Source organism: Leopardus geoffroyi, chromosome D4 (assembly GCF_018350155.1).
Source record: "Leopardus geoffroyi isolate Oge1 chromosome D4, O.geoffroyi_Oge1_pat1.0, whole genome shotgun sequence".
Classification (NCBI taxonomy): domain Eukaryota; kingdom Metazoa; phylum Chordata; class Mammalia; order Carnivora; family Felidae; genus Leopardus; species Leopardus geoffroyi.
Window position 1 is genome coordinate 50,986,405 of NC_059342.1, and position 17,797 is coordinate 51,004,201.

Here is a 17,797-nt window from a genome sequence, read left to right on the forward strand (position 1 = left end):
CTCTTAAAGATAATAATGGGACAGCCCGAGGGGAAAGTTAAGTTCTTCTAATTATACCATCTAGGCCTATTAAAGCTGGAGATATTTGGGCCTCATATTCTATGAACACAGGTATTTCTTTTTTATCTATTTTAGGAGATGTCATTGTACTAGACATTGTTAGACATTCACTTAGGACAATTAAAAATTGTCAGGTACTGTATAAAGTGTGGGTGATGTTATTTCATTGCAAGAGGATTTATCACACCTGGATCCTTGAGGAGGTGCATCAGTGACTGACATTTTAACCACTAGTCCCGGGTGACTTCAGCCAATCAGAAGCCTCTAGTGTCATGGCTGCAGGTGGCACACAGGAGCTCTTTACACCAGTCACCAAAATTCAATAATTAAGCTCTGTCCTGAAGCATTTGATTAACATTATAGATCAATTGAGACAATGAATTACCTGGAAGTATTGACAAATAATATATTCAAAATATAGAAAAAAAAATCCTTGTGCTATGAGAGATCATAAGAAGAGCAGAATATTTGTAAGTCTCCAAGCTTTTGACTTTGGAAGAATGCAACTTATTTGATACACATCTTCCTCCTCCCTGCCCCCCACCCCAGCCTTTTTCACTAGAGACACCATGGATCATTTTTGTTTTAGTGGCTTCACTAATGGATTAGGTGGCATGGAGAGGTGTGGTTGGGCGTCTATAGATGCCTGTTACCCTTAAGTGATAACCATACCAATTTATTATAGTCATTGAACCATTACAGTTTTCTTGAAGGTTTCCTAGAGGCCAAGAAAAGATTCCCGTGGTGGATTATGGCTTTGCTTCTACTGTTACGTATATCAGTGATTTATGTCTGATAGAGAGAATGGGCTAATATGGCCCCCAGGACATTCTTTACTTTTAAAAAATGAGTCTTTGGCTTTCAAAGTAAGGATAACTACACTTAGCACCAAGGGAGGCCCAGTCATAAACAAAAAAATATATTCTAAATTATATGTACACATACAAAATGCTTAGTAGTTTAAGTTAGGGGAGAAAAATGGAAGTTATACCTTTTATTCTGTCTCCTCAAAGACTCTCAGACTTTTATTACTCTTACTCAAAAACTGTATAATTAAGAATGATCAACCTTTTTAAAAATTTTTTAACATTTATTTATTATTGAGAGGCAGACACAGAGCGTGAGCAGGGGAGGGGTAGAGAGAGGGGGAGACACAGAATCCGAAGTAGGCTCCAGGCTCCGAGCTGTCAGCACAGAGCCCGATGTGGGGCTCGAACTCATTAACTGTGAGATCATGACCTGAGCCGAAGTCGGACGCTCAACCGACTGAGCCACCCAGGTACCCCAAACCTTTTCTTTTATAAAGATGAAAATAGTAAATGTTTTCCTGCTACAGCTATGCCATAAGAACATATTGAATAACTAGATTCCATTAAATGGTGACTAAGTGAATTTAGGTAGCTGCATGAAGAATCTCTGTTGAAGTATGTTAAATAAAAAATAGTTTGAGCATTTATATATATAATGGCTTCACATAAGGTCACTTATGTTTCGGTAAAGGTTGGGGATGGGGTCCAGCTTTATGGTAAAGTTTTTGCTTTAAAATCAGCATTATTGCTGTCTAATTAGTATGCAGTAAAATGCACTCATTTAAAAAGTGTTCAGTTCAGGGGCACCCCAGTGGCTCAGTCGGTTGAACATTCAACTCTTGATTTCGGCTCAGATCATGATCTCACGGCTCATAAGACGGAGCCCTGCCTCAGGCTCCACGCTGAGAGTGCAGAGCCTGCCTGGGTGTCTCTCTCACCCTCTCTCTTTGCCCCTCCCCTGCTCCCCCCTCTCTCAAAATAAAAATAAATGAATGAATAAAAAGTGTTCAGTTCAGTGATCTTTTGCAAATGTATATGAGTGTGTGACCACCACCATCATCAAGACCTTCCCATTTTCCCAAGGAGCTATCTCATGCTTCTTTGTAGTCTACACCCCCCTACCACCACCATCTCTGGCTTCAAACACTGGTCTGCTTTCTGTTACTATAGCTTAGTTTTGCTTTCTGGAGAATTTCATATAAGTTGAATCATACAGTATATATGCTTTTGTGTCTAATTTCTTTCTTTCACTGTAATATTATTGGTATTCATCTGTTGTTGCATAAATCATAACTTCATTCATTTCTACTCCTGAGTATTATCCATTGTGTCTATATCCACAATTTGTTTTTGTATTCTGTTACTGATGGACTTTGGGACTGTTTCCATTCTGGAGCTATTATGAATAACGCTTTCATGAAGATTCTTGTACAAGTCTTTGTATGGGCCTGCGTTTTTATTTCTTTGGGATAAACGTGTAGAAGTGGAATTGCTGGTTAAAGATTTTTCTTTTAAAATTTCTTTGTTGTATTTGTTTTAAAGCGCTTGTTTGTTTGGTGATTTGTTCTATTTTCGCCTCAAATAAATACCTCCCCATTTGTAAAACAACCATTTGATCAAAGTTCTTCTGGTAGAAAGGAGCCATTGTCTCATTTTCTTTTTATCTGGTTGATTTTTAAATTGTTAGACTCTGGCAGTAGTCCAGATCCACTGCCGTTTCTTTTGTAGTGTTGCCTATATTTCTGGAAACTGGAAACTTGTCTCGGTTTATAAAGGGATAAGAGGAAATACTCTCTCTGGTAACATTTAGCAAAAAAGAACTGGAGACAGAAGGACAATTAAGAGTCAGGATCATCAGCATATGAATTGGGTGGAAAGACACAGGCTAAAGGAGTCAGATGGACAGAGAGGAAGGAGGCTTAAAATTTCTTGAATAAACACAAAAGTATAAATGCTGAGCACAGAACAAGCTTCGAAACCAACCATCTTCAAGACTTTCCAACTTTTAAAAGACAAACATGTCACTTATTCTGAGTTCTTTAAAAACGTTCAGAAGTAAAAACGTTTAGGTATGTAGTACTTTCTCATGAAGAGAAAGCAGACATGGGTGTTTGTTTTTTAATAGTGCAGTATGTTGGGTGTTAGGTCAGAGAATCCTTTCATATCAGGATGCTCAGAAATTGTTCCCTTTTCTACCGAACACATTTTTGTTTTCTTTGCTTCTCTTAAATCCAGATATAAGCTAGTTGATCTGCCACCGTATCTTGAAAAAACATCCTTTAAATGTGGTGTTTTAATCAGTTTGTTGTCTTAAAAAGAACAGTTATTCAAATCAGTTCAAGTTAAAAAGAGGTACATGGAGATGATAGAAGGCTACATTACTAAATTGAGGTAAGAAATATGGCCAAGCTTCATGGGAACTGGACCAGGAGATAGAAAGCCAGTGGGAACTCAGGAGTTCTCTGTCTCTGATTTTGCCTCTCTGGATCTCGCGCTGTTTTTATTTCTCCTTTGACCTGTCTCTGCAGTACAGTATGTTCTTTCCACTCTGTCATTCCCTGCAAGTCTCCTTCATTCTCTTCTCTCCTGGATAGTTTAACCTGCTGATTCATAGCCTCTGCTTCTTACTAACATGGCTTTCCTTGACACCGACTCTGATCTCATCCCTCAGTGACCTTTCAGCTTTTCTTGACCACAATCTGTATGAATAGGAGTTTAAATTCTCCAGAGAGGTAGAATCTAACTGGTAACAGGCCAGTAGATTTACAGGCCTAGAGATAGCTGTCCATTTTTTTGTTCAGTACTTGTGTCACAGTGTTTTTTGGCCATCAAGCTCTTCCCCTTTATTTATTTATTTTTTTTAAATTTTTTTTTAAATTTTTTTTTTCTCAATGTTTATTTATTTTTGGGACAGAGAGAGACAGAGCATGAACGGGGGAGGGGTAGAGAGAGAGGGAGACACAGAATCGGAAACAGGCTCCAGGCTCCGAGCCATCAGCCCAGAGCCTGATGCGGAGCTCGAACTCCCAGACCCCGAGATCGTGACCTGGCTGAAGTCGGACGCTTAACCGACTGCGCCACCCAGGCGCCCCAAGCTCTTCCCCTTTAAATAGAGACCACGAGTGAGGCAGCTTAAGGGAGACTTGGGCAAAGCAGGCACATTGAATGAGATGTCCACTGTGAGTGGACTTGTACTTACTGGAAGTGCTAGAAAACCTGTCCTATTAGGCAGCAATCATGTAATGCTGAAGTCCAGCAGATGGACAGGCAGGCAGGCCAGGAGACCAGAGCTATCACACTAGGCAGTCAGACTTCAAACTTCTCAGGCATTTTCAAAGAACGTTCTTTCCTCGAGTCTAATTAAAATTGGTTAGATTGCCAATGCCTGCTAACTGACTTGACTTAAAATGACTACTATTAATGAGCATTGGATGAAACATAAAGAATAAGCAAAGAAGAGAGTCAATTTAAGGGGTAGTGTCTCACAAAGTGCAATAATAATAAAGAAAATATCTGAATTTGGCTGTGTCTGCTGAGCTGCCCTCATCGTCTCCGACAGTTTAGGATCCAAGCCATGGAACTGAAACCTGTATTTGTAGTAGTGTAATGTTTCATAATACGTGAATTTAATGGAAGCCAGCTATCAGCTTTGAGTTACTTTGTCTTTAACTCATCAGGGTGTAAATGGGTTTCAAGGTAATTTTTAATCTATATGTAAATTAGCAATTTCTGTAACAGCCATAGTATGAATTTGAGTGTGTGCAGAAAAGAAGGATTGGATGCAAACAATATTTTGAAAATAATGTCAAGAAAGAGGCTATACAAGTGATACATGACATTCAGTGAATTTGAATATAGGTTATATTAGGACACTTTCAATGAAATTATTGTCATTGAAAATTTTCTGAGGCTGATAATACATGAAGTAATATGTAGAACAGAGAATGAAAATAAGATTTTATTGTTGGGTTAAACTGTTAAAGTCACACAGTTTTTCATTAGATATCTTCCATTTTTATGGAATCTTCCAGATTTTATGTGAAAGTTGATTGTATTCTTACGGAATTTTTTTTTACTAAGATAGTAAAGTGACTTAAAGTTGGAGTGATTAAAACTCTTGTTTTCTGATACAAAATAATATGCTTTATCTACTATTTAAATCTATGTTTATAAGTAAATATGCTTTCTTGTATTTATATCTATCGTGTAACATGCTAAAAATTACAAAAACCCTAATTTTTCCTAATTTTAGTCAGAATGAAAGCTGCATAAATATTTTATATCCTAAATCATCTAATTAATTATTTCTTTTTAAAGGAAGAGTGTAGCACAGGGAAATGTTCTGAAGGATATTAATAAAAATACAAGCATTCAAAGTTCATTCTAAAGTTCATGGAGTATTAGCCTCCAAAGAGCAGTTGTCAATTACATGGAAAGAATAGAAAGCATGAAAAGATACAGAATGGGTTATTATGGCTACCATTTTCTAGTCTCTAATAGTTAAAAGAAGGGTGGGATATTGTACTGGAGGTGGTATCTGTACCAAAATTAAGTGGTAACTTCAAAACAAAACATGGGCCACACCACTTCAACTCTGTTAGTTGCAACTGGCTTTAATTCAGTTTGCTCTGGATTTATTTCCATTTGTTGTTGAGTTGAATCATTGTCATTAGGATTGATCTCAACCTAAAATAGAAATCATTGCCTTTCTGGGGCACCTGGATGACTCAGTTGGTTAAGTGTCTGACTCTCGATCTTGGCTCAGGTCATGATCTCACGGTTTGTGAGTTCGAGCCCCACATCAGACTCTGTGCTGATAACACAGAGCCTACTTAGAATTCTCTCTCCCTCTCTTTCTGACCCTATCTGACTTGTGCTCACTCTCTCTCTCATAATAAAATAAATAAATAAATAAATAAATAAATAAATAAATAAACTTAAAAAAATTTTTAAATGCAAATCACTGCCTATCAGATCAATGTTAAATACCCTAAGTAATAAAGAACTTCTATACTTAACCAAGTTACCATTTTGATTGTCCAGGGATGTTAAGTACCCTGGTTCTTTAAATATTAACTCAAAGAATTTTTAAAATTCTGACTTTATTTGTATTTATATAACCCCCTGGAGTTTAACTACTGTTCTGGATAGTTCTCACTGTGAAGTGACTCTCATGCAATTGTATTCTTGCTGGGAAATGATTTTATTGCATAAGAAAATGAATGAGCAGAGACCAGTGAGCTGTGTCTGCTGATGGACTCTAATTTGCCAACTGTGATGTCAAAGCAGATTTGAAATTTGTGACAACAGTTTGTGATTGCACTGCACTGCAATTCTGTGGCAGCAATGAACCATGCCATGCACAATCTCATTCCATGTTTTGCACTTATATAAGTTTAGTTTACATAGTCCTATGTGGAAAACTTTCAGGGGCACAGGGAAGATTGGTTGGGATTATTGTGTTGGTACTACATGTTTCATCATAGTACTGATGGCATTGAAATCTATTTCTCCGTTGTCCAGAAGGAATGGTTGTGTCCCATTCTATCAAAGAACCGATAGAAAGGGAATATTCACATTGTATTAGAGGCTATGTAATATCTGGCACAAATCATAGCTTTTGTTATTACTAAACCTACCAATCTAGGTTTTCTGCTAGCATTGCCTTAAAAATAAGACCGATGTGTTTTCTGCTAACTTGTATGCTACTTTTAAGTACTCTGTCTTTCATAGCTCAAAACAGTTTGGTGTGAACCAAGTGGATTTGGTTGCTTTCTGAAGAAAGAGGCACTTCTGCATAGGGTTCTCCTCACACTCATAAAATTTCAAAGACAGCCTGGTGGTTTTGGCATCCACATTCTTTTTTTTTTCCTCAAAATTTTATTTAAATTCTAGTTAATTAACATATAGTGTAATACTGGTTTCAGTTGTAGAATTTTGTGATTCATCACTTACGTACAATACCCAGTGCTCTTTGCAACAAGAGCCCTCCTAAATACTCATCGCCATTTAGCCCATCCCCCATTCTGTTATAGAGTATTTGTGAGCCAGGTCTCCTAGGAAAAAATCATGCTGATGGTAGGCAGAATTTTGATTCCCATGAACTTGGCATGCTGTGGTTATGTTACATGGCAAAAGGGACTTTGGAGATATAATTGCAGTAAAGACTTTGACATAGGGAGGTTAGGGGTGCCTGGGTGGCTCTGTTGGTTGGGTGTCCAAATTCGGCTCAGGTCATGATCTCATGGTTCCTGAGTTTGAGCCCCATGTCGTGCTCTGTGCCAACAGCTCAGAGCCTGGAGCCTGCTTCGGATTCTGCATCTCCCTCTCTCTTTGCCCCTCCCCCATTCTCTCTCTCAAAAATAAATAAACATTTTAAAAAACAAAAAAAAATTATTAACACAGGGAGGTTATCCAATCTGGAGGTACCAAACAGAGCATGAGAAAGAGTATGGGCAGCTGTTAGGAGCAATAACCATCTCCCCACATGTCCCAGACTTATCCAGCAAAGTGGGAGCCTCAGTTCTACCACTGCAAGGAACTGAATTTGGTCAACAATCTAAATGAGCTTGGGAGCAGATTCTTCCCCAGCACCTTGAGCAAGGAATGCAGCCCTATCAAAACTTTGATTTTGGTATTGTGAGACCCTAAGGAGAGGACCCAGCCCAACCCAAATAGACTTTTGACCTTTAGAGACTGTGAGATAATACAGTAGTATTGTTTTAAGCCACTAAGTTTGTGATGATTTGTTAGAGCCTCAACAGGAAACAAATAATGTTCATTCTTGAGATATCCTAAGATGTAGTTCAGGTATTTCCACTGGTCAGATTCTGTCTACTTCCCTGGGCTTCTATTCCTCACCATTTAAATTCTCCTAACTCCTGGCCCATCCAATGACTCCTATAGCATCCTATAACATATTATGACATCTTTTAGCATCCTGTAACTTTGATAATAAATATAAGATCCCTATAACATCCTGTAATAACCTATACCTTCTATGATATACACAAAATGAGTCTACAAAGGTAGGGAACATGGCTGGGGAAGTTACTCATCTGATCCAAGTAACCTATTTCTCTGGAAGATGACTGAATTATATCAATATGTTTTAAAAATACACTGTCTCCTTCCCACCTTCATACTTTCTGCTGACAGTCTCTTGCCTCCAAGCAATCGATTTTTAATAGTCTGAAATTTAGATTTAGTAGACTGAGATTTATCGTATGAGACTGTAATGTTAGGCTACTTTAAGGTTGTCATTAACAAACTCCAGCACTACTTGCTCAATAGAGAATTGCCTCTCCTTGGTCCACATTAGCTCAGAGAGCAAATTAACTCATTTGTTTACTCAGAAATTTGCTCCTGGAGTTAGATGGGAAGGATATGAGTTTATCGCTGAGTTAACTATGGCTGTGAGAGCCCTTTCCATTAATTGCTGGCTATTGCAAGAAGCATGTGATGTCCATTATTTCTATTTCCTTTGCCAATTTGTGGAAACACCTGGAGGTTTAATGAGTGAATGTGCCTTTGCATCCTGAAATAAATAAGCAAGACAGCCAATTAAGGATACATGCATGTAAATCAAAATTATTTTTCCACATTTGTGCTTGTGGAAAAAAAAAAGACTTAAATGGCATTTGTAAAATTTCCCCCCAAATTGTGTTGGGAGTGTTGGGAGTGTTGGGAGGTTCACTAGAATTAGAAATGGCTACCCATTTCCTCAGCTTTGGAGTCACAGAGCTGTGTGTGAATCCCAATTCCATCACTTACTGGTGTGTGGTATTTATTGAGTTACCTAGCCTCTTTAGCCCCTTTGCCATGGCAATAGTGACTTATCTCTTTAATCTGTAAAGTATGTGGCACAGTTCTACCAAATACCATTAATGGTGGTGATTTTACCAAGACAGTCCATGGTCAACACCTTTTCTTTGATAGTTCTCCACACATAGCACATTCTATGTAAAACATCAAGTGAATAAGAATCTCAGATCACTTCTCCCCCAAGTATGGTTAAAGGTTTTCTGTATGTCTCTAAAACAGTCAGAATAATGAAATGGGCAAGAGAGAGGGAGCATGGGGAAGGAAAATGAGATGAGGGCTAGATGTATATGGAAGCTATTCTATATAGGCTCTTGGAACAAGTAATGTAGAAATGTCACTGACAGTTGTCCCCTAGAGCCAAATCATTTTGAGAAGTCTTTAAATATAATTTTAAAATGTTTTGGTTTTCAGGCACTATCAATGATGTGCTAATATCCTGTCTTTCAAGTCAAATCTCAGACTTGAATCTGAAGTTATTTCTTGAGCATCTGAGAATAGAAATTGAACTTCCATATGCTGTGTTTCTGATGGTAGCAGGGCATGTCAAGACAGGTCTGAACATAAGGAGAATCTGAGGATCTCAGAGAGAGAGCTATCTTCTTAAATAGAGTACTAATATTTTTCCTTTGCTAGAAACTTAAACTGCAGAAAAACACTCTGTTACAACCTACCTTCATTTTCTGCTTAGATAGATATCTGTCCTGCCAGAGGCAATTTGGAAACACGTTCTTTATCTCAGTAGAGGACATTATGCTGATCACTTTAGGTAAAAAGTTTCATTGTCTTCCAAACAATAGTTTGTCAGGAAAAAAAAGCATATTTTCTTTTAAAAATAACTTAAAATACGAATAATCTTAGGTGAGTTTGTCTTAGCTGGAAGAGAAGACATGTTAAACTGTTTGCAACAAATAAAATACTTTTTTTTTAATAGAAGGAATGGGAGCTCACCATCTCAAAAGTACTGAATTTAGACTCAAAAGTCTTTATAAAAACCCAGAGTTCACCCTAAGTCACCTCACTCCAAACACTCATGTCTAAGTTTTGCACCTTCCTCCTCTTTCCTTTCTGTTTGATCTTCTCTTCTGCGCACACTTGTGGTCTTACCTCCATTTCCTCTTGCCCTAGACCTTGCAAGCCTTCTAAAATCCCTTTTTCCATTGTTGCCTCCACCCCCCATTCATCTCTACAGTTCTGTTGATATGATCTATCTGAAACAAATTCCATCAGGTTGCTCCCTTACTTGAAAATGCACTGGCTTCCATTGCTTAGAGAATGAAGTTAGAACTTCTTTCTTTGCCACGCCAGGGATCTGGTCTTTGGCCATTTCTATTTTTTCAGTCCTACTATTGAGTGCCCCCCCTCACTCCATGCCAGAAGTAGCTTGCTATTTCCAGCATCTACCAGGCTGTTTAATTCTCTGTATCTTTGCTCAATCTGCTTTGATGATCCCCCACCCCCCATTTTCCTTATAAATATTCATCTTCTAGGCTGAGCTCAATGCCAACTCTCTGTCTCTCTCTGCCTAACCCACATAGAACTGATTTCTTCCCTCTTCAAGTCTCCTCTATATTTTGTGGAGACTTCTGGACATAGAGACTGTAATATTTTATTGCATTGTTCACAAGGCCATTTCCCACTTCCAGACTTAATCTAAAGGAGATTAAAACTATACCTTATCTAGCCAGTAGTAATGTGCATGTAGCATGCAGTGGACACCCATCTGGAGAGAAGAAAGGAATGGAAAGACCTGGGATGGAGCCATATGCATGCTAAGAATTCAGACAAGACACGTAATTTCTCTGAGCTTAGTTTTACTCACCTGTAAAATAACCATAGTAGTGCCAGCTCTTTCCATTGTGTTTGGAAGAAAACCATTAGAAAAAGCCTCTAAGCACCAGCCCTAGATGCCACCTACTCTTTGCTTTCCTCTGGGACTTCATTTCAGGCCTCTATCCCTCTTGTTCCCAGTTTTCCAGAGAAATTTACCTTCTGATAGTTTACAGAATGTGCCAAACTGTTTTCTCACCCTTCCCAGCCCTCCCTTGCACATGCTGATTCCTCTGAATGGGAGGCATCCCCCTCCTCCGCCAAACTTTGCAGGGCTGCCTGCTTCTCATCAAACATCACCTTCTCAGAGATGCCTTGACTAATCTGTCTGACGTAGGTCTCTCCATGTTATGCCTGGGTATTTTTTTATAGTATTCTTTTTTTTTTTTTTTTTAGATAACTCCATAGTTTATACTTATTTTAAGTATTTGTTTAGGGGTTTTTTTTTGTTTGTTTTGGTTTTTTTTGCTTGAATTCCTCACCGTAATGTCAACTCCAGGAGAGTGGGCAAAGATGACACTGTTCCTGGTGACTGTTTCATTCCTAGGGCCTGACACATAGCAAGCACTTAATAAATATTTGTTGATGATATATGAACTAATCTCTAAGGTTGATTTTGAAGACCAGGTACAGTTGGTGAGTGAAGTTTATAAACCAAGAGCACTATACAAATAATGTGAAGCATAGTTACTATCATAACCGGAACAAGCACAGAGAAACAGGGAAAATATGTGCCAACTTCCATTTTCTCAGGAAATGAATATACAGCTGGACAACAAGTAATTACTCATTTCCAAGGGTGAAATCTTAGTCTGAGTGACCAGTCCAGCAAGAGAGAGAGAGGACTTTTTCATGCCTAGAGGAGGTATTATTTCTTAACATGTTTTCTGCCATAAGCTGACTAGAGTCCTGGGGCTAGAGAAAGTATGCTCATACTTTTGGTGAAGGAGGAAGGTGGTGTGGGCTCTGGGGCTCAGGGTCCAGCCAGAGGAAATGTCTCCCCATGTATGGCTCTTTCATATAGATCTACTTGATCTGTTTTTAGTGTGAAAAGACTTCAGTCTGGGCAATTAGTTAAAATAAGGTATATCTCAGTTAGGCAGGTTAAACACCAGCCAGTGCAGGATTGGTAAATAGATGACCAGAAAAGAAGAGATGGGCCATGGTTTTCTCCATGGTTTTCCCAGAAACATACCTTTTCTTTATCTGATTTCCCCTCTCTATACCCATTGCCTATGTGTAGAAAGGGGATAATAATATTTACTTGATAGGGCTATTGTGAGAGATGAATCAGATATGTAAAGAGTTTGGAATGTTCTAGCATGTAGTAAGCTCTTAAAAAGTGCTATTTTTATTGTCAACAGCCCATCGTTTCTTATAAACATGAATCAGGACTCAATTTTTCCCACCTACGGAGAGTAGGAATAACACAGTAGGTTCTCAGATGTCACCTAACTGCCAAACACATTAGCCCCAGAATATAACCAGGGACCAGGGACCCTAAAAAAGGGTGCTCCTATTTATCAGGTCAAAACCATCTTTCTCTGGTCTTTCTCCCTCATGGCTGTTGTATCAGAAGCAGGAAGATGATACATTTTTGGATTATTTTCCCTAAGGCTCAGAGAGCTCTAATGATAATGAACTCACTATTTCATAGGACATAGAAGTATAGTTTAATAAATCATAATATTCTTCTGATTAGATTATTTTATCAGTTTAAAGTTATTTTTAATTTTTAATTTTACGCTTCAGAAAAGTTGTAAAAATAGTACTGATATTTCTTATGTACTTTTCATCCAGCTTCCTCTACAGTTAGTCTTATTATCACAGTACGATGGTCAAAATGGAGAATGTAACCTTTGCACAATAATATTAACCCAAGTACAAATTTTATTTTGATATTAGCAGTTTCTCCACTAATGTCCTTTTTCTGTTCTAGGATTCTGTCTCAGGTCTCACTGCATTTGGTTGTCATGTCTGCTTACTTTCCTCCACTCTACAACTGTTTTTCTCTTTCCCTGTCTTTCATGAACTTGATACTTCTGAAAAGTTCTGGTCAGCTGTTATTGTGAAGACTTAACCCTCAATTTGGTTTTATCTGGTGTTTTTTCCTTGACTAGATTGAGGGTATGCATTACCAAGAAGAATAACACAGTGATGAGCCCTTCTCAGAGCCAGATGTCTTATCACTGGTGGTGTGAACTTTGGTTACTTGGTTCAGGTGGCAGCTGCCAGGTGTCTCAAGTGTTATTATTTTCCCCTTTGTAATCAATCGATATCTTGGGCAGAGATACTTTATACTATGAAAATGACTTGTTTCTTCTCCAACTTTCACCCACCATTTTAGCATTCATCTGTGGATCTTGCCTGCAACAAGTTGTAGTGTTTTAAGAGTGATTTTCTATTCCCTCATTTCCCACGCCCTCACATTTATTAATTAGAATTCATTTGAAGAGAGAGCTATCTTTTTTCCATTTACTTATTTATTCAATTAGTTATATCAGTATAGATGCATGTATATTAACTTGCTTTATTCTATGAGATATAATACGATGCTATAATTTTTTTTTTTGTTTTTGTTGCTCACGTTGTTCTACTTTTGGTCATCGTAAGCTCTTTCAGGTTGGCTCCTGTGGCCTTTCCACATCCTCCCATCCTTATTTTTTTTAAGTTTATGTATGTATGTATGTATGTGATCTCTACACCCAATGTGGGGCTTGAACTCATGACCCTGAGATCAAGAATCGCATGCTGTACTGACTGAGCCAGCTTGGTGCTCCTCTCCCATCCTTTTTTTGAGCATTTCTTTACTTTTTAGAATTTTAAGATGCTCCAGACTCATCTTGTATTTTCCTAGCCTCAGGCTTGGAATTAACCACTTCTTCCAAGAAACCCTTTGGTTCTTTTTTTTTTTTTTTTTTTGGAGAATGGCTTTTAGAAACTAAGATCTGAGCAGTAGGTGTGTTCATTGCTGCTAGGGTGTCATTGTTCTTCCTTCTTTCCTTATTTGTGACTTCTTTCCTGAGCATGAGAAACTTGGTCCTTGTTATCTACAATATATTTACTTACTTTGTTTAACCCCTAGTAAAAGAGAAAGTGGTTCCAGAATTGCTGTCCCAGTCTCCAGAGAAACAAATTTGCTGTGAACTCATAGTTCACACAATTTTTTAAAATTCATAATATAATTCTGTGCTAAATCATACTCCCTATGTGCATGGTGATCATTATGATTTTTGGCTTCTGTTGTTTCCAAGAGAAGAAAACCTTTGCAAGAAGTACTCTCATACACAAACTAGAAGGCGCTTTACCTACTTCATTCCATTTCCTAAAAACTTCAAAAAATATTATTTGTATCTAGTAGGTATTGTTTGCAAGTTAAGATCCAAAACCTTGCATTTAATGCAAGTTTATTTATATTTTCATGTTTCACTGTTTGGATAAGTATATAGTTCTAATTAAAAAGTAAGAGATGACACATAATTTCCTTATTTTTTTTTTTTAAGTCAGGAACAGTAATATTGTTCCCGGAATATGAAGATACAAGTCTGCTCTGGGGTCATGACAGCTGTACTTGAGATTCAGGTGCTCACATGAACAGACTAAGTAAGTAACAGTTCTTACAGAATGATATGTGAATGAGGGCAATCCCCATTTGTGGCATGTGCATGTATGAATGCATGCACACGTATGTACAGGCACACACAGGTGCATGTACACGTATATGTGGGTACACATATAGTCCAGGCTGAGGGCTCATTTTCCAAATCAGTTTTCTCATCTAGTGAATGGAAGAAATATGTTCTTGGTATTTGCTTTCTATTTTAACCCTTTGGAATTCTCTTTTGCAGTTGTGTTCAAAAACAGCTTACATGTTACTCAAGATAATAAGTTACTTTACCTTATAGTCACATCTTATATGATGATACTATTGATATTATCCAGTTTGATCTTTTTATTTATCACTCTTGGCTCTGAATAACTTTTGGCTATTTCAAATATGCTTCTTAAGGGTAAAAAATGTTCAGCCCTTAAAGAATGAAATTTTGAGGATGTTAAGAATGTGTCCCAAGGATGATAGTGACCCCAAAGAGGACTCCCCCCAGCCTAGACTGCTTCTCTCCTCTAACACAAGATGTGAAGCAATTGTAGCATTGTTAAAATAACTAGTCATCTCAAAAAGGTGCAGAATACTTAATATCCTTGATAACATTTTTGTGAGTTGATTAAAAATCCTGTACTCTTGGGGCACCTGGGTGGCTCAGTTGGTTGAACATCCGACTCTTGATTGCAGCCCAGGTCATGATCCCAGGGTCATGGGATCAAGCCCTGTATCAGGCTCCTCACTGAGCAAGGAGTCTGCTCAAGATTCTACCCCCCCCCCAACTCTCTCTAAAATAATAATAATAATAAAGATCCCATACTCTTGTTTCAGTTTCACATTTAGAGAAATGGGAGTCCCAAAAGAATAAAAGCATATACCTCTAACAGCAAGCCAGTGACATACCATTCTGTATTACCAGCGAGTCTGTCACTCCTTCGCTCCTTCCATCCCTGATCCACAATCCCTCAAAGACTTGATGACAAGGCAACAATAGGAGGTTGTGATTCGGTGGGATGCATACTAGACTGGAATCAGAAGACATGGTTAGGAATCCAGGTGTCGATCAGATGAGGCAGTAGCTTTGAAATCATTTGAATGATATCAAGCACCCACAGGTTGATTGTGAATCTGAAATTGAGAAGCTAAAGCTTCAAAAGTCAAGGCTTACTATATTTTATATGAACTATTTAATAATGGGATAAAAAATATGCTAAAAGAGGTCAGGCTTTTAATAACCCAATATAGTGGATCTCTTAATTCTTAATAAAAAAGTATAAAAAGATGAAATAATCTAGCCTGTAATCATTCTGCCAAGTCATGAGGTGTAAGCAGGTAATTTTAGAATGTTCTATAACTGTACTTTAAACCACAGATTGCATTAAAAGTCAGGGTAGTAATTTTTCAGGTCTCCTACGGCAGGATTTATTTTCTTAATATAGAAATGTTCAATTCATCATGCAAGACTTTTTATATAGGTTAGACCTCTTCTCCATGCCCTCAAATTTCTTTACTTCCATCTACCCATGCTTGTCCACAGCATATATACACTGTACTTATGTGTGCATGTTCACTTACACACACACACACACACACACACACACACACACACACACACTCCTCAGTACAGGCAAATTAAAGCTAAGTGGGCATAATTGGCCACCTCTTGCCTTATAATTTAGATTTCAGAAAAAAAAAACCACCTCTCTCCTGTTTTTCTCCTTTTGAGCAAACTATGGAGAAATGTATTAGCATCCTTACATTTCTTGGCCTCATGCACTCCCTTTCTTCCCTTGCATGTGAACCTCATGGTCTTGCCAAGGTTTTCTTATATTGGCAGGTCAAATGCAGATTACAAGCCTCCACAGGCTGGGTTCACACTGGCCTCTTGGCTTTTTACAGAACCTTACATAGCCTTGTCGCTAGCTTGATGTTAAAGCAAATAATGCTAGCATCCTTAGTAAGGCCTTTGCACTGAACACCATGGAAATTCGACCACAATAAACATGCTGAGAATAAAATCAGGCCCTGCTGTAATTATTAGGTCAGAGGCAGGTAAGTGCAATTATTTCTTTACTGAACAAAGGCAGGTGGGGAGTAACTGGTTCTGCAATGAGAGGGCAAGGTGTGCGAGGGCTGGGGATGTTCAATCTGTAAGCCCACATGCGTTCAACACCCACATAGTGCTTCCTATATATTTTTCCTCTGTATGCTATTCTTTTTCTTTGTTTTTAAAAGAAGTTCTAAATTGCATAGCATTTTTTTTCCCCTTCTCACACTTCTTTCTGTGCTTACAGGCAAGGACAGTAAATTAAGCATATCTAAGGATTTAATGCTCAGAATCACCATGGATAATTGGCTTAAGGGGTTGAAGCACGATTTTCCCTGTGTCTCCTTGTCTTAATGCTACTTCTCCTCCAAGGGTACATCTGTCAATAATTGATGGGGCTTTCTTGGGTAAATGAGCTGTTGCTTGGGACATTATAAATCATATTTGGAATCAAGTTTGTTTTCAAGCTGCTTTTAAAGTCTCAGTGCTGTGCTAACTGAATAGAAAATGCTAAATGTTTGCGGGAGTAGTACAAGCCCTCGAGTGTTAAAGGCACGAGCTGGATTTAAGAGAACAAATGGAATTTATACTCTCTAAGGGAACCAGAACACATCTATTTTATCAGAAAAATGTGGAGATTTGGCAAGGTACTTCTAGAAGGACACTGCCTGAGTACCTGCTGTGTGCTGGGCACTGCGATCTGTGAGTCACTTTGGGTAGCTGAGTTAATCCTCAAAAGACTCACCTGGCAGGTATTACGAGGACTCTTCTAGAGATGAAGCAACAGAGGCTCAGGAAGGTTGATTACCTCCTCAGTGCATGCAGGGAGCACGTGGTGGACTTGTAATTGGAATCAGTCGGACTGTGAAGTCCTTGCTGTCCTCACTCCATGCTCTGTGACATGGTCTTCAGTCTTTGTTTGGTAGTATCCTGGTGTTTTTCATGTGTTTGGTGTTGAAACAGGCCAATGGCCCCTGTCACCAAACCTCTTGCAAGTCTTCCAGCTGTTCCAACCAGTGCCTTTTATCTTCACTTTTATCTGTTTGGTATTAGAGGGCTTCAGCATGAAATTTTGATAAAAAGGTCCTTCTGGTAGAAGAAATTTGAAAACTACAGCTGCATGAGAACAGTAAAAGTCTATCTCATACAGTGAAGACATTAGTATAGGTAAGAGCATGTCTGATAGGCAAGAAGCTGGGCAATATTTTGCTCCCCTCTCTGCGTCAACCTACACATCCAGACAACATCCTAGAACATCCCTACTGTAAGCCTGGCTTCAGGATGAGAGCTAAGCTCAGACTCAAGAGTCCTGGGTTTTCATCTTGATCAGTCTACTGTGTGCTGTGATTTTCCCATCTGTTTCCACATCTATGGCTAGAGACAATACTCCTTGTTCCACCAACCTCAGAGCCTCGTTGTGATGATTGAAGGTGAAGGAAGACTGATAGCTAGAATGTAAGGTATTGTTACTATTGCATTTTTTGTTTTTTAGTTATCCATCTGAATCTTTAGTTAAGCTTTCAAAGGCAATATGCTAAAAGTTGAGGGTGTTTTAGCATGAGACAGATGGAGATGTAAAAGGGATACAATTTTTTAAAAGCTCATTCAGAACAATTATTTTAGAGACAA

The 17,797-nt window shown here is 38.3% G+C and overlaps 1 long non-coding RNA gene across 1 annotated transcript; it reads right to left on the reverse strand.

Moving 5' to 3' along the window:
- Window positions 1-275: 275 nt before the first annotated feature.
- On the reverse strand, window positions 276-17,025 carry LOC123593577. Its single transcript, XR_006710389.1, has 3 exons — window positions 16,914-17,025; window positions 15,025-15,146; window positions 276-445 (listed from the first exon to the last, which is right to left on the reverse strand). It is a non-coding gene; the product is annotated as an uncharacterized LOC123593577 (long non-coding RNA).
- Between the last annotated feature and the right edge of the window lie 772 nt (window positions 17,026-17,797).